Below are 6,797 nucleotides of genomic sequence, written 5' to 3'. Positions count from 1 at the left end.
TAACCGTTAACGCTCGGTGGGTAACCGGTTAACACAAAAACAGAATGCAGAATTTTCTGTGTTTTTCATCGTTGGAGGACTTCCGGACCTCCGATTTCGATTCGGTAAAAAGTCAAACGTTCAGAAAATTATAACTCATATAATACTTTAAGTATATAACATTAATTTGCAGTTTTAACACAATCAATCATCACAAATCGAGAATATTCATCAAGACCTAACCATTCCAAAACCATGAAAATTAGGGATTTCAACCTAAACATGTTTCTACCCATTGACCCAATCATACTAACCCATAATAATAAGGATTCCCCCCTTACCTCTTCAATTTTCTGGAAACCCTAGCTTCTCTCTTGTTCTTCCCCTCTTCTCCTTACTTTTCCTCTTCTCTTTCTCTATTGTTGTCAAATGATCAAATGAATCTTATTCTCCCTCTCCTCTTACTATTTATATTAGTATTCTATTTGGGCTTAAATCATGATCCATCTAATTTAATTACTAGGCCAATAAAACCTAATATTTAAATGTCTCTATTTAATTCAAATAATTAAACTACTCAATATGCACACCAAGTTATTAATTCAATTATTTAATTATATCTCATAACAACTAAATAATTAATAATACACCAATTCAATTAATATAATAAATTATTATACTACCTAACAACCAATTAATTACTTAACACTCCAAATAATTAAATAAAATATAATAATAATATAATATAAGAATTCATTACTAAAATTGGGTTGTTAGAGCATCTTAATTCTATCAGATAAGATGCTGCTTCGACTCGATACAGAGAATCTCATTTTTTTTTTGAGATGCTGCTTCATCAATATGAAGAGTCTCATTCCAATTTTTTAGAGATTCTGCTCTAGTATCCTCGAAGAGTCTTAGATTCAATTAAGACATCATTCCTTTGGTCTGGAATATCTTAATTCTATCAGATAAGATACTGCTTCGACTCGATACAGAGAATCTCATTTTTTGCTGTTTGAGATGCTGCTTCATCAATATGAAGAGTCTCATTCCAAATTTGTTTAGACATGCTGCTTTAGTATCCTCGAAGAGTCTTAGATTCAATTAATACATCATTCCTTTGGTCTGGAATATCCTAATTCTATCAGATAAGATGTTGCTTCGACTCGATATAGAGAACCTCATTTTTTTACTGTTTGAGATGCTGCTTCATCAATATGAAGAGTCTCATTCCAATTTCTTCTAAGATATTGCTCTAAGTATCTTCGAAGAGTCTTAGATTCAATTAAGGTATCATTCCACTATTCGGAATATCTTAATTCTATCATATAAGATGCTGTTTCAATATGATATAGAGAATCTCATTTTGCTGTTTGGGATGCTGCTTCATCAATATGAAGAGTCTCATTCATTTTTAGAGATGCTACTCTCATATACTCGGAACCGTATATATGGTTGGGGTACCATTCCCTTACCAGGAACCTCCCAATTTATCATATAAGGACAAAATTCGGGTCTTTTTAGTATTTAATTATCTCTCACACGAATGTACGAAGACTGTTGTCTTTCTTACTTTCTAGTTCAAGGTAATTAAATAGGGGCAGCTGTCACACCCCGATTTTGGTCGGGTAGTAAAAACGGAGGACTTCCATTAGGCATTCATAATCATAGGCTGCAATGCATAGAATCAAGACATAGGGGTCTTTATTTGGCCAAAATGTCATCAACCATAATCATGTCAAGCCTTCTTTTGGTGGCTCCTCAAACCTTAAAGTTCTTCATCTTTCATAGTTTGTTTTCAGTTACACAGGGTGATTGAGTTTTTCACTGGTTCATGGCCATTGATTCTAGTATAAGCTCTTGGTCCCATGAGATTTCACCTATTTTCCTTCATCTATGCACATTTCATTTGATCACTTCAAGCGTGTGGTTTGTTCATCTTATGTCCGTTGATTTATGTTAACTCGTTTCTAATTGATTCCTGATAAGGCATAAGGGTTTTGTATTATCCACATGCGGCCAATGGTATGGTCACGATCTTTCCATTATTTGTTCATGGATCTTTGGTTTAAGTCATAGTCGTGGTTCACACGTCCATTTGCAATAAATTGCATTTCAATAACCTAAGTCATATATGAAATATTATTCGAATTTATTGTCTCATAAACGAGTTTTAGATTTTGATTTTTGCGTGACGATTGTCTAAAGACCCATATGTGCATAGAATTCAATTTTTTTATATAATTGTTTGACCTTCGATCAACAAAATCGGTCCAAATTTGCAAATCTAATAGTTTACTTTGTTTCATGCTAAGCCGCACTTATTTCTCTTTTTTGGTTTAAGTTCTTTAAAACTAGATTACAATTGGAGAATGTTTACAATTTGATTAACTTAACCGAAAGAGGTTTGTGTACGTAAATAAAAACCGTGTACATAAAACGAATACGAGGAACGATACAATTTCTTATGGGATTTCTAATACATTACTATTCCAAAACTACCATTGTAAACGCAACCTTCATTACCAAATCTTGACCAAGATTACAATACCAACGTAAATCTATACCTAATGTTAGAATATTTTCACCTAATCGAAACACCCTAATTCAAACTCCCTTATGGAGCTGGTACAACAGACCATATTTCCCACTTGGAGTTGCTTTGCCATTGTGACCTGCAAAAAGATAAAAGTTTAAATCAAAACTTTTGTATAACATCACCACCATAAGCGCTTAAAGCTGAAAACAATTAAAATAACTTAATTAAGTGAATAATTTTCACAGGGGACCATAAAAGAGGATTGAGCGAAGGATGGAAATTCCATCACCAAGCAGTGGTAATACCACTCGTAAATCCCCCCACGAAATCAGGGATCCACAACGGTTCGATTCCAATACAGCAAACAACCAGCTCACAAAATCCAAATAAGATCTAAATAAACTTCAACCCATATCAAGAGAGAACTCTCCTATAAAAGGAGATGAGAAAGGGGATCTGGAATTTTTTTCTTTTGAACACCGTTATTCTGCCAAATATCCCAAGAACCTTTTCATTAAAGCTCATAAGTTTTCAGGTCTAAATTAGAGTTTCACACTGAAACTCTAAAATAGACGAGCTCATAACTTGCACAACCATTAATACCATTCAAAAAATAGAAAAGAACAGAGAAGAGGAAGACGGAGAGAGATCAAGATTAGAAAGAGCTTATCTCAGACATAGCGGAGAAGGCGTCGCTGACGATTGGACTCCGACCAAGTATAAATTTTTTCCTTTCCTGTTTAAACTCTTTGCATCATCTTGTTCGCCTCGACGAGCTGACTAAAACCCCTTTCATTGTTGTACCTGCTATAAAAGGAAATTGGATTATGCAGGATTTTTCCAGGATGTCAGACCCGATGTCATGACATCCTGTACACAGAACATTCAGTATGAATGTCTGGTGTTTTGTGATTGCACAATTAATGGCAATCATTGGTTGATTGAAGATATGGCTAGCTGGCGCATTCAATTAGGGATTTCAACCAGATTTACTTATTTTCCAAGGAGATCTATACAGCTGATATAAAAGATTTGATTGGAAATAGAGTTAGGGTTTTCAAGTTGTCCAAGTCCAGCAGATTGCTTCTATAAAAAGGGACTTAGAAAACTTGTTTGTACACACAACCAAGACTGAGCGAAATTTAGAGAGAGAGCTAGGGTTTGTGTCTGTAGGTATTCAAGTCATCCATTGATGATTGAATTGGACTGATTTGTCTTCTTGATCAAAGCTGTGAAGCAAGATCAAGAGTGTGTCTTCTTGATTGAAACTGCGAAGTAAAATCAAGAGTTTGTAATTGAAAAGTATTTTATTTTCAGAAGGGATTGTTGTTTAAGTCACGGGTTGTGTGATTGTAAGGGAAGTGAGTGGGTTCTCATACCTATGAGTGCTTAGGTAGAAGTTGCACGGGTAGAGATTAGGTTAGAAAGACTGTAACTTGTTGAAGTGTACGGATAGTCTTTGAACTAATTCTATTATAGTGAATTTCCTTCCTGGCTTGGTAGCCCCCAGACGTAGGTGAGTTGCACCGAACTGGGTTAACAATGGCTTGTGTGATTTGCTTTACAATTCTGTTTGATTATCCATTGTGTATTAACAGATATTAGTGTTGTGGCATTACCTTCGACATCTTATATCTGATACCAGAATTTCAATTGGTATCAGAGCAGGCATCCTGCTCTGGTTCTGGTGAGATCTAGGGAGAATACTTTCTGGTACAATGGAGAGGGATGGAGGATCTGTTCATAGGCCACCAATTTTGGATGGTTCTAACTATGACTATTGGAAACCAAGAATGGTAGCCTTTTTAAATCCCTTGACAACAAGGCTTGGAAAGCTGTCTTAACAGGCTGGGTGCATCCTGTAGTTACTAAAGAAGGAGAAGTCTCTGCTGAGAAAAAGCCTGAAGAACAATGGTCCAAGGAGGAGGATGACCTAGCCCTTGGAAATTCTAAAGCTTTGAATGCCATCTTCAATGGAGTGGATAAGAATATTTTCAGGCTGATAAATAACTGTGAAGTAGCCAAAGAGGCTTGGGACATTCTCAAGACCACTCATGAAGGCACCTCTAGGGTAAAGATGTCTATACTTCAGCTGCTCACCTCCAAGTTTGAAAACTTAAGGAGAAAGAAGATGAAAACATTCATGAATTTCACATGAGTATCCTTGAGATTGCTAATGCCTCTGGAGCCTTGGGGGAGAAGATGTCAGATGAAAAGTTAGTAAGAAAAATACTCAAATCACTCCCTAAGAGATTTGCAATGAAGGTGACTACCATAGAAGAGTCTCAATACATCTCAACATGAGGGTAGATGAGCTAATTGGCTCCCTTCAAACCTTTGAGATGGGATTGATTGAGGGAACTGAAAAGAAAACCAAAGCATTGCCTTTGTATCCAACACAGAAGAGGAAAACAGTCAAGATATGGATAAAGAGTGGGACAATGAAGTTGCAATGCTGGGGAGACAGTTTAACAGATTGTTAAGAAAATGGATGTCAGATCCAAGGCAAATGTCAAAAACATCTCATCTGACATCAGCAATGGAAGAAGAGTAAGGTCAGAAGAAAAGCCCAAAGAAGGAAAAGAAGTAAAGTGCTATGAATGTGATGGGTATGGACACATTAGAACAGAATGTGGTACCTACCTCAAGAAGCAGAAGATGAGTCTTGCTGCCACCTGGTCAGATGAGAGTGATACAGAGGAGGCTGCAAATCTTGTGACTGCTTTGACAGGAAAATGGGGATCTGATGAAGACTCTAGTGATGGTGAAGTAACCTTTGAGGAATTGGCCTCTACCTACAGAGAGTTGTGTCAGAAAAGTGTAGAGCTGAACAAGCAGTCTTTAAACAGAAGAAAGACATAACTCAACTTGAGAATGAGAAGGTAGAATACTTGGAAACCATCTCCAAATTGAAAACAGAAGTTGTGGCTCTAAAGGTCAAACTAGATGAAGATCAACAAGTTGAGAGCCAGAAGATAGTTCAACTGAGAAAGAAAAAGCAGAACATGTGGAAACCATCTTCAAGCTAAAACTGAAGTTGTGCTCTTAAACTCAAAACTAGAAGAGACAACCAAGTATGTAAGGATGTTGAACAATGGATCTGACTCCTTAGACAAGATTCTTCAAACTGGACAAATCACAGGAGTCAAATCTGGAATAGGGTACCATAAAACCAAGGCTGAAAGTAGTTACACTGGCTGCAAATCTCAAGCTAAACCTAAATGCAGCAATAGTAAGAGCAGTTCCAAGATGTCACATCATATGTCACACCATCAGAAGAAAGAACAGCAGAAAGACAAACACCAAAGATGGAGATGTCATTACTGTGGGAAATTTGGACACTCAAGTCCCTTCTGCTATAAGCTGTATGGTTACCCTACCCCCTTTCATTAACATCATCAGAAGAGAAAACAGCAGGATGGCAAACACCAAAGATAGAGATGTCAATTCTGTGGGAAAGTTGGACACTCTAGGTCTTCCCGTTATAAGTTGTATGGTCATCCTAGCCATGTTCATCAACAGACTCACTATCAACCCAGACCCAAACATCACAGGCCCATCAATAAGAAGCAATGGGTTCCTAAGACTAATGTTACAAGTCTAATGGCTCACAAATAAGAGTGGTACTTTGATAGTTGATGCTCTAGACACATGACTGGGAACTCGGACTTGATAACTGATCTTCACCCTCATGACTTAAGCTATGTAACCTTTGGTGATGGAGCTAAAGGTGAAATAAAGGGGATAGGCAAGATTGAGTGTAATGGAGCTCCTAAACTTGACAATATTCTATTGGTCAAGGGCTTGACTTCAAATCTGATAAGCATCAGTCAGCTAGGGGATCAAGGCCTGAATATCATCTTCACCAAAACTGAATGTTTGATTGTTAACAAAAACAGTAAAGTGATTATGAAAGGAATCAGGACCAAAAACAACTGCTACATGTGGAGCTCTCAAATGGATGACCCCTCTAAGATAAGCACATCTGCGAGATGTCAGACAAGGATGTTACACCAAAACCTAAGATCTAACCTCAAAGAAGAGAAGGTCATGATGGCCCAAACATCTGAACATATAACTGGTGGTATGAAGTCTGAAGATAGTAAGAGCTTTGCTGGAACAGAGACACAAGGGACTATTGAGATAGATAAGATATCAGTTGAAAGCAACAATGCCCAACCAGGGTGGATGAAAATACTGATAATTGTCTACAATGTCACACTCGATGTTATGACATTGTATTATGACAACCTGTATGGTACACCTATGTCCAAAG

This window comes from Lathyrus oleraceus, chromosome 7, assembly GCF_024323335.1.
Source record: "Lathyrus oleraceus cultivar Zhongwan6 chromosome 7, CAAS_Psat_ZW6_1.0, whole genome shotgun sequence".
Lineage (NCBI taxonomy): Eukaryota > Viridiplantae > Streptophyta > Magnoliopsida > Fabales > Fabaceae > Lathyrus > Lathyrus oleraceus.
The sequence above is the reverse complement of the archived record's forward strand: the minus strand, read 5'-3'. Positions refer to the sequence as shown.